Source organism: Rhinoraja longicauda, chromosome 15, assembly GCF_053455715.1.
Source record: "Rhinoraja longicauda isolate Sanriku21f chromosome 15, sRhiLon1.1, whole genome shotgun sequence".
In the NCBI taxonomy this organism is placed as follows: Eukaryota; Metazoa; Chordata; class Chondrichthyes; order Rajiformes; family Arhynchobatidae; genus Rhinoraja; species Rhinoraja longicauda.
The window spans coordinates 13447967-13462923 of record NC_135967.1 but is presented as its reverse complement, the minus strand read 5'-3'; positions in this window follow the sequence as shown (position 1 = coordinate 13462923).

The following is a 14957-nucleotide window of genomic DNA, read 5'->3' as shown; positions in this document are numbered from 1 at the left end:
TGCAGTTCCTTGTGTCTACATTTTAATGCTACACTTGCTGTCGACCTGGACATTGTCTCAGATATAACGAGAGGAATATTCTGGCAAAACGAAAGACATTGGGAGCTTAATGTGCTAATATGATCTAAATACAAAGGTAAATATTTGGAAACTGCTATCACACGCAAGAATAAATCCATCGGGATTAGTTGCACAGATGACAGATGAAGAGCTATGCTCCAGAGTGTAGTGAAAGGCCTGGATCGAGTGGATGTGGAGGGGATGTTTCCACTAGTGGGAGAATCTAGAACCAGACTCAGAATAAAAAGATGTACTTTTAGAATGAAGATGAGGAGAAATTTATTTAGTCAGAGGGTGGTGAAACTGTGGAATTTATTGTCACAGATGGCTGTAGGGGCTGTCAATGGATAATTTCAAAGTGGAGATTGATAGATTCTTGATCAGTAGGGTGCCAGGGGTCATGGGGAGAAGACAGAAGAATGGGATTGAGAGGGAAAGATGGAACAGCCATGATTGAATGGCAGAGTAGACTTGATGGGTCAAATGGTCTAATTCTGCTCCTCGAACTTATGAACATGAATTTACCTTCTGCTCTTCATCAGAGTCGTAAAGACTCAGAAACCGAAAATGCTCAGCATTTCATTGTGATGGACAATGACAGAATTTGGAGGTGATTGTTGGCTAAAGGCAGAATTTTCCTTCATGTGCGTGTTCACCCTTTGATCTCAACTAATGAAATTGTATGCAGGACAATGCCTTTAACCAGGCTTACGCCAAGCAGTTTGTTTAATCGGAAACTACCTTTTCACTGATTTGGGGCCATACTGTGGCGCAGTGGTAGAGTTGCTGCCAGAGACCCAAGTTCAATCCTGACTATGGGCGCTGTCTGTACAGAGTTTGTGTATAGTCCCGCTGACCACATGGGTTTTCTCCGGGTATGGTTTCTTCTCACACGCCAAAGACGTGAAGGTTTATAGATCAATTGGCTTCAGTAAAATTGCTTCTGTAAAATACGTGTGTAGGATAGAACAAGTGTATGGGGATCGCTGGTCGGCAGGAATTCGGATAGCCAAAATCCCTGCTTCCACACTGTATTTCTAAACTAAACATTAGAGTTTATTGAATCTGACCTTAACAAATAGATGTCTCAGTATTGGTATTGAATCATTATTGTCATGTGCACCGAGATGGAGCCAAACATTTTGTTTGTGTATTATTCAGTAGGATCATGCTCAGAAGAAGTGTTCCAGCCCGAAATGTCATCTATCCATGTTCTCCAGAGATGCTGCCCGACCCACTAAGTTACTCAAGCACCTTGTGTCTTTTTTTCCAAACCGTACTCTACATGAGTATAAGATGTCTGGCTGAGGCTACAGCAAAATCTCAAGGTAAAAGCGGAATTATTTCATCAGTACTGTGGAGGGGCACAGTGGCGCAGCAGTAGAGTTGCTGCCTTACAGCGCCAGAGACCCAGGTTCGACCCTGATTACGGGTGCTGTCTGTATGGAGTTTGTACATTCTCCCTGTGACTGGTTTCCTCCCCCACACCCAAGATTTTCAGATCTGTGGGTTAATTGGCTTTGGTAAAAATTGTAAATTGTCCCAAGTGTGTAGGATCGAACTAGTGTATGGGGTGATCGCTGGTCGGTGCTGACTCGGTGGGCCGAAGGGCCTGTTTCCACACTGTATGTCTAAACTCTAAAGTCTAAAGTAAAGAATAGTGATTGGAGGAACGACACAAAAAATAGATGCCATACCTGCAAATAGTTACTTCTACACAGACCTTGCAGCGGAGGCAGAACAGCGGGGCTGGAGAGCAAAGATCTGCCCGGTAGAAGTTGGATGTCGAGGATTTGTGGCAACATCTACCGTAAGACTGATGAAGGACCTGGGGATCAGCGGACAAGCCCTATGCCAGGCTATCAAGGAAACATCACAGGTGGCAGAGCGGAGTAGCCAGTGGCTCTGGCTGAAGAGGAAAGACCCCATCTGGTCTCCCAAATAAGCCGGCTAGGCAGATGAAGAGGGGGGTGGTTCTGGGACGCCAGAATGCACTGCTGAGCCTACTGGAGACATCGTGGGTCCAATCAGCGAAACGTCGATGAAAGTAGGTGCCCACTTGATAACCCCAATGACGTGTCTGCCTAGCCTTTCTCAACATCGGAGGAGCATAGGTGAGTGCATAAGCCTCCCAATAGCACCGGGAGCAAGTTGACATTTGGCACTTTGGATTTCTAACATCTTGTCCTGTGTATTTGGAAACTAGCAATAGTGGATCAGCCCAATTATAGAGTTATACAGCATGATGTCTGGCCCTTCGGCCCAACTTTTCCTTGCTGACCAAGTTGCTCAACCTTCGCTATCACCACTTGCCCCAGCATGGCACATATCCCTCAAACCTTTGTGTAGGAAGGAACTGCAGATACTGTTTAAAACCGAAGATAGACACAAAAGACTGGAGTAACTCAGCAGGTCATTCAGCATCTCTGGAGAAAAGGAATAGGTGACGTTTTGAGTCGAGACGCTTCTTCCTGCAAAAGAACTATGTTAAATTATTGTAAAGGAGCTTGCATTCATGTACACGTGTAATGTTGCAATAGTCCTTACCCGATTCCTTTTCTCCCGAGACACTATCTGACCTGCTGAGTTACTCCAGAATTTTGTGTCTTTCTTCCCTCAAACCTTTCCTATGTACGATGTACCTAGGGTTGCCAACTGTCCCGTATTAGCCTGGACATCCCGTATCTTGGGCTAAATTGGTTTGTCCCGCACGGGACCGCCCTTGTCCCGTATTAGGCCCGGGGGACGATGTAGGCGCGGACGCTGTAGGTGCGTACAGTGTGGGTCCGATGGCCCGGGTGCCGCCTATCAGAGGTTGCATAGCAACCCGCCTCCCGGCCCAGGCGGCCGCCATTGTTGGAGCGGGAGCACGTGGCCGCTGGCTGGGTGAGGTCACGTGGGGTGTGGGGCGGTGACATCACCTTGTCCCTTATTTGGGAGTGAGATAGTTGACACCCCTAGATGTACCCCATCTCGTTTAAAGGTTATATTTGTACCTGCCTCTATCACTTCCTCCGGCAGTTCATTCCATATACGCACCTTGCTCTATGTGAAAAGGTTGCCCCTTGCTTTATGTAAAAAGGTAGCACTGTGGCTATTCACCTTATCTATACCCAACATAATTTTGTAAGCCTCTATAAAAGGTCACCCCTCAGCCTCCTACTCTACTGGGCAAAATGTCTTAGCCTATTCAGCCTCTCCTTATAACAGATGTTCCACACCCAGTAACATCCACATGTTATTTAGTTTAGAGATACAACATGGAAACAGGCCCTTCGGCCCACCGAGTCCATGCCTACCAATAATCACCCGGGCAGGATTTAAAAGGGAACTGTGGGACAACTTTTTCACACAGTGTATGGTGGGTATATGGAATGAGCTGCCAGAGGAAGTGGTTGGAAAAGGTACAATAACAGCATTTAAAGGACGTTTGGACAGGAGCATGGATAGGAGAGGTTTTGGAGGGATATCGCGAACATGGGTAAATGGGACTAGATTAAATGGGGCGTCTTGGTCGGCATTGATGAGTCAGGCCATAGGGTCTTTCAGAGCTGTAGGTCTCTTTAACTTGATGGAATGAATGGATGTTCAATGCCATGATAAAATATGATATAAAGATGTAAACAATATAAAATAATATAAATCCAACCTGAACTATCCACACTCCCAGTTCAGCATTAGATGTAGGTCTGTTTGTTTTATTTTGCTGGTTTCTTTCACACTCTGCACTTCATTGCAGTGAAATAAATGTTGATTGTTCCAACAATAAGAAACAGTGCTGGCTTCAGAGATGGCCCATATCGCATTGGAGAAAGATATCTTGTGTTTGTCACTGACAGGCCATGAGGAATTGCTAGTTTAGTTTAGTTTAGTTTAGTTTAGTTTAGTTTAGTTTAGTTTAGTTTAGTTTAGTTTAGTTTAGTTTAGTTTAGTTTAGTTTAGTTTAGTTTAGTTTAGTTTAGTTTAGTTTAGTTTAGTTTAGTTTAGTTTAGTTTAGTGTAGAGATACACTGCAGAAACAGGCCCTTCAGCCCACCGAGTCCACGCTGACCGGTGATCCCTGTACATTAACACTGTCCTACACACACTAGGGACAATTTATAATTATACCAAGCCAATTAGCCTACAAACCTGTATGTCCTTGGAATGTGGGAGGAAACTGGAGCCCCCGGGGAAAACCCATGCAGGCCACGGGGAGAACGTACAAACTCCATTCCGACAAGCACCCGTTATCAGGATCAAACCCGGGTCTCTGGCGCTGCAAGGCAGCAACTTAAAAGTGAGAGTGTTAATTAATCCCACTTTGCATCCGGGGTGGCAATGCCTCAGATTTAACCAAATAATAATTAGGCTTCAAATAATCTGCTCGGAAACATGCCTGCACATTCATTCTTGTTCATTTTTCGTAAAAAAGCTGAACATTTCAGTCAATACCTGCTTGATGCCCATTGAAGTGAATCAACGGTTAATTGAGCAGCAAAGTCCATTAAACAGCTTGCAATTAAACTGGGTGAACTGCAGCTGAACCTTTATAGTTTATCTTCTCTCCCCTGAAGTTAAATTGACAGAGGGAGCACAATCCCATTTCACTTGTCGAACCACTTCAAAGTTCTTGTGATTAGTACGTTTGAGAGAACCATATTTTTAAAAAAACACACAAACGCACAATTTTCACTCGCTCAACTCAGAGTAAACTGGAGACACAAGAGACTGCAGATGCTGGATTCGAGAGCAAAATACAAAGAGATGGGGGAACTCAGTGGGTCAGGTAGCATCTGTGGAGGGAATGGACAGGCGATGTTTCATAGAACATTGAAAAGCACAGAAGATGGACACAAAAAGCTGGAGTAACTCAGCAGTATCCAGCGGTACGAATATTGATTTCTCTAACTTCACCTAGCCCTTGCATCTCTTCTCCCTCGGTCCCTCCCCCACCCTAGTTTCACTGTCGGCCTGCTGACTTTCACTGTTTGTATCGTAAGAAAATAACTGCAGATGCTGGTACAAATCGAAAGTAGTTATTCACAAAATGCTGGAGTAACTCAGCAGGTCAGGCAGCATCTCAGGAGAGAAGGAATGGGTGACGTTTGTAACTCAGCAGGTCAGGCAGCATCTCAGGAGAGAAGGAATGGGTGACGTTTCCGAAACGTCACCCATTCCTTCTCTCCTGAGATGCTGCCTGACCCGCTGAGTTACTCCAGCATTTTGTGTATGCGGCGTAAACCAGCACCTGCAGTTCCTTCCCACATGTAGAGAAGCACAGCACATGAACAAATGCCGATCTATGCCGATCACAATGCCAGGATAAACTAATCTCATCTGCCTGCACGTGATCCCTATCTCTCCATTCCCAGTACATCCATGTGTCCATCTAAAAGCCTCTTAAACTCAACTACTGTATCTGCCTCCTCCACCGCGCTTAGCACCGTTCCAGGCCCCCAACACCCTCTTTGTAAATAACTTGGCCCACGCATCTCCTTTAAACTTTGCCCCTTTCATCTTGCCCTGCACGTCTCATTTAAACATTGACCCTCTCACCTTAAACCTATGCCCTCTAGTCTTTGACATTCCTACCCTTGGAATAAGGTTCTGACTGTCTACCCTCGCGATGCCTCTCATAATTTTAGAAGCATATAAAATATAAGCCTACCTCCTCACTGTGCGGCCATAATACCAGAAATGAAGGAACAAAACAGAAACACTCAGCGGGTCCAGGCAGCATCTGCGGAAAGAGAGGCAGGGGTGGCATTTCAGGTTTAGGTCTCTGATGGAATTGCAAAAGAGGAAGCAGCAAGTTAATTAGAAGCTGCAGCAAAAATTGGGGTGGGATGGATGGGACCAAGCAAATGCCTTAGATAGGGCGAGGTCAGGGTTACTGTAGGGTTAAGCTGTTAGACAACTGAATAACCTCATCAACACCTGAAATAATACCTATCCAGTACTCCACCACGCTCTTCAGTTTTAGTTTTACAGATACAGCGTGGAAACAGGCCGTTCGGCCCACCGAGCCCAGGCCGACCATCGATCACTTGTTCACATGAGTTCTATGTTATCTCACTCTCTAATCCGCTTCCTCCGCACGAGGAGCAATTTACGAAGGGCCAATTATCTACAAACCTGCACGTGGGAGGAAACCGGAGGAAACCCGCACGTCCACAGGGAGAACATGCAAACTCCACACAGCCAACACCTGCGGTCAGGATCAAAGCTGGCTCTCTCGTACCTTGAAGCAGCAACTCTACCAGCTAGTTAATTAGTCGTCAATTTCCCCTTGTGTTTAGGGGATGGGTGTAAAGGTATTTTGCACTTTCACATTCACCCCGTCCCCTCAATAATGAATTGATTTTTTTTTTTAAATTTGAAGTGACGTTCATGCTATGGAGATGTCCCAAAGTAATTTACAGAACGGACAAACTCCACACAGATAGCACCCAAGGTCGGAATTGAACCTGGATCTCTGGTGCTGTGAGGCAGCAGCTTTACCAGCTGCACCACTGTTGTCAAAGTAACTGTGCAAAGTCTCTTCCTGCTCCTTTGAAACATAGAATCATACCTCGTGGAAATAGGCCTTTTGGCCCAATTTGGCCACGCCAACCAACATGTCCCATCCACACTAGTCCCACCTGCCTGCATTTGGCCCATATCCCTCTAACCCTGTTCTATCCATGGATAAATGGTTCTTAAATGTCGCGATACTATCTGCATCAGGGCAGCTCGTTCCATACACCTACCTCCCTTTGTATGAAAAAGTTACCCTTCAACTTCCCAATAAATCTTTCCCCTCTCACCTTAAACCTATGTCCTCTGATTCTCAATTCCCCTACATTGTAGTTTTAAGTTTTCATGTCATTTGATGGGGATAAAACATACAAGCAGTTGCGCTAACAAGCAGTGCCGTATCCATTACACAATGTACTATCTTTACTAAATTCAATATCTTCAACTTTAAAGGAACTGAATTTTTGAAGCTGATCTCAGCCACAAGGCTGATACTGTATTGCTGGTTTATCACAAGCGATAAAGGTGAATTTCCTGGAACATAGACGTAGAACTGTACAGCACAGTAACGGGTGCTTCAGCCCACAATGTTTGTGCCCAACATGATGCTAAGTTAAACTGACCTCATCTGCATGTACATGATCCATACCCCTCCATTCCCTGCATAACCATGTGCCTAGCCAAAGGCTTAAACACCACTATCGTATCTGCCACCACCACCATCCCCGGAAGTTCACCCAGAACTGCACGCAATACTCCAAATCAAAATCCATATTCCCTTCGCATTACCAGACCTTGCCAGACCTCCAATTTTTTTTAATGTAAAGCACTTTGAATTGGCTTGTTGCTGAAATGTGCTATATAAATAAGCACAAATAAGCCTTGCCTTGCCTTGCCTTGCCTTGACAATCGGGATCATGTTTTATTTCTTTGAAGATTCCCTTTGAAGAATGCTGCCTGGACTAGAGGATTTCAGCTACAGGGAATGGTTAGATAGACTTGGTTTGTTTACTCTGGAACATCTGAGTTTGAGAGGACACCTGATAGAAGTATGTAACACTATTAGAGGCAAAGTTAGGGTAGACAGTCAGAACCTTTCTCCCAGGGTGGAGTTGTCCAACACTGGACTGGACAGGCCATTTTGTTTTCGGAATCTAACCTCCTTTAATCTCTCTCAAAAGGACATAAATTAAGAATGAACATTTTCCACCTTATCACTATGATACTTAATGAGAGTAAACAATAAAATAAATAGGATTAAGTGGACGTAAATGTGGCATTTTAACAACCTTCAAAAAACCGGCTCTTGGAATGCAAATCACCTCAAGTGATTTCAAATCACACTCAGTGCTAAGGTCCATCCATTCCAATCCGTATTATATCAAATCACTTTTCATTAAAAAGCGTTCAAACTGAAATTTCATTTACTTTATAAGTATTTGCTGCTCAGACTGTGACTGATGGCTGACTAAACCCAATTCCCTCATTCACTATTAAAAACTGACTTTAAATGGAAATGGGTTTTAACCTGAAATCTTTCAAGGTAGGGATATATGCGGTGTTATCGAGAAATGTTGGATTAATGCTTTCAAAAGTTCTGGTATATTGGACAATTTAAACCATGTACCAGTTCATGGATAGCCAAGGCAGTGTGGCACAGCATTAGAGTTGCTGCAAGCAAGATTATCATTGTACCTGTACCTCACCCTACTTGTGCATTTGGCAATAAACTCACCTTGCCTCGAGTTGACTTGAGAAATAAACCATTTTCAACTACTCCTAGCAAAGCTTGGTAAGAGAATTGGTCTCTTGTTTCCAAATAAAATCATCCAAGAGAGGCACAAGAGGTGCAACTCGAGTTTGATCCTGACTGTACGGAGTTTGTATGTTCACCCTGTGATCGCGTGGGTTTTCTCCAGGTACCCAGTTTTCATCCGACATTCCAAAGATGTTAATGGGTCTGTAGGTTAGTTGGCTTCTGTAAATTTGCCCTACTATGTAGGTTAGAACTAGTGTACGGGGATCGTTGGTTGATGTGGACTTAGTGGGCTGAAGGACCTGTTTCTACGCTGTATCTCTAAACTAAACAGCTAAACCATCCCTTTATAGTTGGAATGTAAAGCTGTGTGTAATGTAGCTGGGTAATATGTTTGACACCGAGTTGAAATTCCAACAACAAATTAGTTTAGTTTAGTTTATTATTGTCACGTGTACCAAGGTACAGTGAAAAACTATCAGGTCAGCGGAAAGACCATTCATGATTCCAATCAGGCCGTCCACAGTGTGCAGATACAGAATAATGGAAATAAGTGGTGCTGTTGGAGCAAAGGTTTTAAAGAGTAATGCGATTGTAATGAGTGATTGCATATCCACTCTGGGACAGCAGGCTGAGAGTCGCACGCCTTGGGCGCCATCTTGGGTGTAAACAAACACCCGCCTGCCATCATCACCATGAGGCTGGCCCAGATTGAAGCTAAACTCAGTCGCTACTGAAACCTTCACCCTTGGCGGCACACTGGCGCAGTTAGTAGAACCACTGCCTCACAGCGCCAAAGACCCTGGTTCAATCCTAGCCAGTAGGACTGGATTGAACCTGATTTGCTGCTTCCAATTTTCCAAATAATCCTTAATCTCATTAAAGGTTCCATTAGACTGGAAAATAGCAAATTGCTTGCACAGTGTTGCAGCTGGTAAGGGCCCTGCCTCACAGTGCCAGAGACCTGGTTTCGATCCTGACCTCGGGTGCTGTCTGTGTGGAGTTTGCACGTTCCCCTGTGACTGCCTGGGTTTCCTCCGGGTGCTCCGGTTTCCTCCCTCTCTCCAAAGATGTGCGGGTTTGTAGTTAATTGACCTCTGTAAATTGCTCCTAGTGTGTCAGGAGTGGATGAGTAAGTGGGATAACATAGAAGTAGTGTGAATGGGTGATTGATGGACGGCATGGGCTGGTTGAGCCGAAGGGCCTGTTTCTGTTCTGTATCTCCAATCTAAACACCTTCATTCACAAAGCGAGGGAGAGGGATTGCAAAATAAAACTACAGCCATTTAGCTGAGCATCAGTCACAGGGAAAATTTTCAAAGCTATTATGAAAGAGATTATGGCACAGGTCTTATAAATATTCAAGATAATCAGGCAAAGCTAACATGCTTTTATGAAAAGGGAAATCATATTTGACCTATTTATTGAACTTCTTTGAATAGGTATAAATGAATCTTTTTTTCGGTTGGCAAGATGCAATGCGAGATGTTCTATCAAGATCAATTAAAGGCCCTCAGTTTACAGTTTATATCAATGACTTGGATGGAAGCACCAAAGGAATAGCAGCCTAGGGGCGGCACAGTGACGCAGCAGTAGAGCTGCTGATTTACAGTGAGAGAGACCCGGGTTCGATCCTGACTACGGGTGCTGACTGTACGGAATTTATATGTTATATCTGGGATGTTTTCCTGGGGTATAGGTGGTTGTGGAGTGTAGACGTTTAGACTGGGTTGTAAGGAACAGCAACTCATATTTTGTTTCTGTAGCTTACAACCCAGCAGTGTGAATATTGCTTTATCTAATTTCAAGTAAACCTTGAATTCCCTCTCTGTACATCCCTCCCTCGCCCTAGTTGTCTCACTAGTTCCAGAACCAGAACCAGGGGTCACGGTTTAAGAATAAGGGGTAGGCCATTTAGGACTGAGATGAGGAAAAACCTTTTCACCCACAATCTGTGGAATTCTCTGCTACAGAAGGCAGTGTGGAGGCCAATTCACTGGATGTTTTCAAGAGAGAGTTAGATTTAGCTCTTAGGGCTCAAGGAATCAAGGGATATGGGGAAAAAAGCAGGAATGGGGTACTGATTGTAGATAATCAGCAATTATCATATTGAATGGTGGTGCTCGAAGGGCCGAATGGCCTACTCCTGTACTTATTTTCTATGTTGCGTTGATTCTAGTTTCACTGTCATCCTGCTTCGTTTTACTGTTCGTATCCCCCTCGTTATCACCTTTTCCACAGCCAACAATGGACCATTGTGGGCTCCACTTTCCTTGAGCATCGGTGCTGGCTTTGATTTGTTCTTTTTATACCCTTCATTCATTTGTTCTTTGTACCTTTTCATACGTCTAGTTTTCCTCTCCCTTGACTCTCAGTCTGAAGAAGGGTCTCGATCCGAAACATCACCAATTCCTTTTCTCCAGAGATTCTGCCTGACCCGTTGAGTTACTCCTGCATTTTGTATCTATCTTCGGAGTAAACCTGCATCTGCAGTTCCTTCCTACACATTCCACTGAGCCACTACTCTCCCCCTTATGCATTGGCAGTTTGCTTTGTTCAGATTATAACCCTGGTTTCAGATGAAACTAAATCGCTTTCAAGCTTCATTTAAAGGTCTATCACATCATGATCACGTTTCCTTAATAGCCTCTTAAGTACCACATCATTAATTATTTTTCTATCAACCTGTTCTCTCATTGCCCCCTCAACATACTTGGTCACGCACACTCCATCAAATTGCCCCATGCACTATAAATGCACACATGGTTTTCCTGGTCTCCATGAACTGTAGATGAATAGACCCAATGATCATTCTATCACCCTTGTTACACGTGGCTCAACGTTCTGAATTTATACATTGTCCTACATTATCACACATATTTGGACTCCTAAAATAATTCCCACTGACATTTTTGGCCCTTTGCTATTTCTTAGCACCATCTAAACTGATTCTACTTAGGAATCAAAGACTCATAAGACTTAAGTTTTGACATAACTCTGTCTGGTGTGAATTTTGGTCCTTCTCACAGATACCCCTATGATCTATGGACTTCCTTTTGGTGTTTTTACCTAATTTTTCATTTCATTCTGTGAATCAACTTTTGCTTTAATTTAGAAATTATTTTAAATCTAATTTTGAATGTATGTATGTAATCCCGAGAGTGTGGTAAACCACATGTAGATGTTGGGAGGCCATGTTACCATTGTAGGAAACATTGGCGAGTCCACATTTTGTATATTGTGTTCAGTTTTGGTCACCCTGTTATAGGAAAGATGCCGTAAAGCTGGGAAGAGTCCACCGAAGATTCACAAAGATGTTGCCAGGACTCGAGGGCCTGAGCTATGGGGAGAAGTTGAGCCGGCTAGCATTTTATTCCTTGGAGTGCAGGAGGATGAGGGGTGATTTTAGAGAGATGTATAAGATCATAAAAGGAACAGATAGGGTAAATGCACAGTCGTTTGCCCAGAGTAGGGGAATCGAGAACCCGAGGACATAGATTTAAGGTGAATGGGGAAATATTTAATAGGAACCTGAGAGGCAACTTTGTTGACACAAAGTGTGGTAGGGATATAGAACGAGCTGCCAGGGGGAGAGGGGAGGGGGGGGGGGGTAATTGAGGCAGGAACTATTGCAACATTTAAAAAAACATTTCGACAGGTACATGGGTAGGATAGGATTAGAGGGTTTGGACCAATCACGGGCAGGTTGAACTCGTGTAGATGGGGGATGTTGGTCGACATGGGCAAGTTGGGCTGAAGGGCCTGTTTCCACGCTGTATGAGTCTATGATTCTATGACTCTCTAAAGGGAAGTTTGCTGAGCTCTGCCAGGAGGCAAGAGAGGCCAAGAATCAGTGGATAATGAGGGAGCACGGGTGAAGGGTAATAACTATGACATCAATGGCTGTCACTGCCTCGCCTTTGATGCCCTGAATAAACACACAAGCTTTGCAAAGTGTATAATGGATCATCCAAACCTGTGTTTCAAAAACACTTCTGCACACTATACGCCTATCTGGAACTACCCAGCGTGAATTAAGGCAATTTGTGTCTCATTCCTGGATGTAAGGGGGTAATTTCACGTTATTACTGCACTTCTCACTGAGTGCCTTTCCTTTTTCTCCTTGCAGCAATTTGTAACTTTGCTGTGCAGAGAACTGCAGACAATTGAAGCAGGTTAGTTATTTTCTTCCAGGAAGCAGTTTGGTCTTCACCCCAATTTATCTGCAGATTGGGTGCTCCTGTCCTCAGTTTGAACTTTAAAGAGTTCAATCTCCGTACAACATCCTTTAAAATGAAGAATGAAGAAGAAATAGGTTAATGACTTCATCAAATGTCATGAATATAGATGATTAGTTAATTAAGCAGAATCAAATAACTTAACTACATGACGCTAGACTCCATTACTTCATCTACACTACATGATCCACACTGGTCCCGCCTCAAGGACCAGTCTCACCCTGGTCACTACCTCGTCTCCCCTCTCGCATCAGGCAAGAGGTACAGAAGTGTGCGAACGCACACCTCCCAGATTCAGGGACAGTTTCTCACCAACTAGAGAGCAGACATGAGCTATCATCGACCTCACTGGAAACCCTTGGACTATCTTTAATTGGACTTTACTGGACTTTATCTTGCACTAATCATAATTCACTTTGCACTGTGGACGGCTTGATTGCAAACACGTATTGTCTCTCTGCTGACTGGGTAGCATTGAACCAAAGCTTTGCACTGTATTTCAGCACACATGACAACAAATCAACTACACTATACTAAACTATCGTTATTCCTCTAACATCAAACACATTTTATGGGCATTTATTTCTGAAAAGTGGGGCATTCATACATTCATTCCAGGTAATATATTTTATTAAACTGAATGTAAATTCCCAGCTGTCGTGCTGGGTTCGTGTCTGGATCAATGTTCCTGATTTTTTTTTCTCGATTTAGTCATTTGTGTTACGAGGCTCCCCTGTCAATGACTTGCACCTATTGCCCAAATCCAATAACCAAAGCCATTTTACACTCAAGTGACAACTACATCCCTTTGTCCATCTATAAACCAGTGGCTCACAGTGACCCAGCGGTAGAGTTGCTGCCTTACAGCGCCGGAGACCTGAATTCAATCCTGACTACAGTTACTGTCTGTATGGAGTATGGGTCTCCCTGTGACAGCGTAGGTTTTCTCCGGGGGCTCCAATTTCGTCCCGCATCCCAAAGACGTGCAGGTTTGTAGGTTAATTGGCTTCTGTAAATTGTCCCTAGTGTGTAGGGTAGAACTAGTGTACGGGTGATTGTTGATTGCCACAGATTCGGTGGGCCGAAAGACCTTTTTCCACATTACATCTCTAAAACTAAGCTCATTTAGCTTCGTGAGAGTCCAGTAGATTCAGGCATGTGACCATAACCAATCAATATCCCATTCCAGAATTTATTTAATGAACTGAATTTAGTTTAATAGATGAGATTTGAATTCATCTCCTCAAATCATTTGTCTTGATGCAAAAAGAAACAAAGTACAGGAGGAACTCAGTGGATCAGGTATCATCTGTGGACAGAACATAGAACATAGAACAGTGCAGTACAAGATCTTTGGCCCACAATGTCGGTGCCGAACATGCTCTGTTAAACTAATCCTCGCCGCCCCACGTGATGCATTCTCTGCTTATCTATGTGCCTATTCCAAAAGACTTTTAAAAGGCACTATCGTATCTGCCTTCACCACTACCCCTGGCAGCATGTTGCAGCATCCACCACACTCTGTGTAAAGATCCCCTCCTACATGCCACCTTTCAACTGGACAGCCGACGTTTCAGATCGAGACCTTTCCTTTGGACTGGTAAGATCAAGTTTTGTCAGGTGGAGGAAAATGTTACTCTTAGGAAACTGTCTGAATTTATGTTCTGGTATGAATTAGAGAGCACCCAGGCCTTTCTGATGGGGAAATTGAAGTCCATTTCTCCATCTGTGGTCTCTTGTGTCTTCATTTACCTTGACCCCAGAATAATCCATATGGTAAGCACTATACCTTTGTGCACCAGAAATATTGGGGGGTGGGGGTGGTCATTCAATTACGCACAATTAGCAGGAAATATTTTTTGATAAATCCACACAAACTCTCAATCTGTAAAATTCAACCATTCTGATCACTCAGTTGATTGGGACACCAGATAATATTTTCAATGAAAAGGGCATCTTTAATACATGAAGGGCAAAAACCATACTGTAGGTTTAATGTGAGAGGAGAAAGATTTAATAGGAACCTAAGCGGCAACTTTTTCAAATAGAGGATGGTGAGTAAATGGAACAAGCTGCCAGTGAAGGTAGTTGAGATAGAAACGATAACAATATTTAAACGACATTTGGATAGATGCATGGGTAGGGAAGGTTTTGAGGGGCAAAAGCAGGCAGGTGGGACTAGTGTAGATGGGGCATTTTGGTCGGCATGGGTAATTTGGGCCGAAGGCACTGTTTCCGTGCTGTATGACTTTGTGACAAACTCTTGGTGGAACATTAACTCAGCATTTCATCTTGACAGCCCGTACAGGGCACAGAATGATCTACTATGCTGCAATGATGTTTTGCTCTTGGCTTTCGAGCCAATTAGTGAATGCTAAAAGACGCCTACAGGCTTTCTTTGACAGC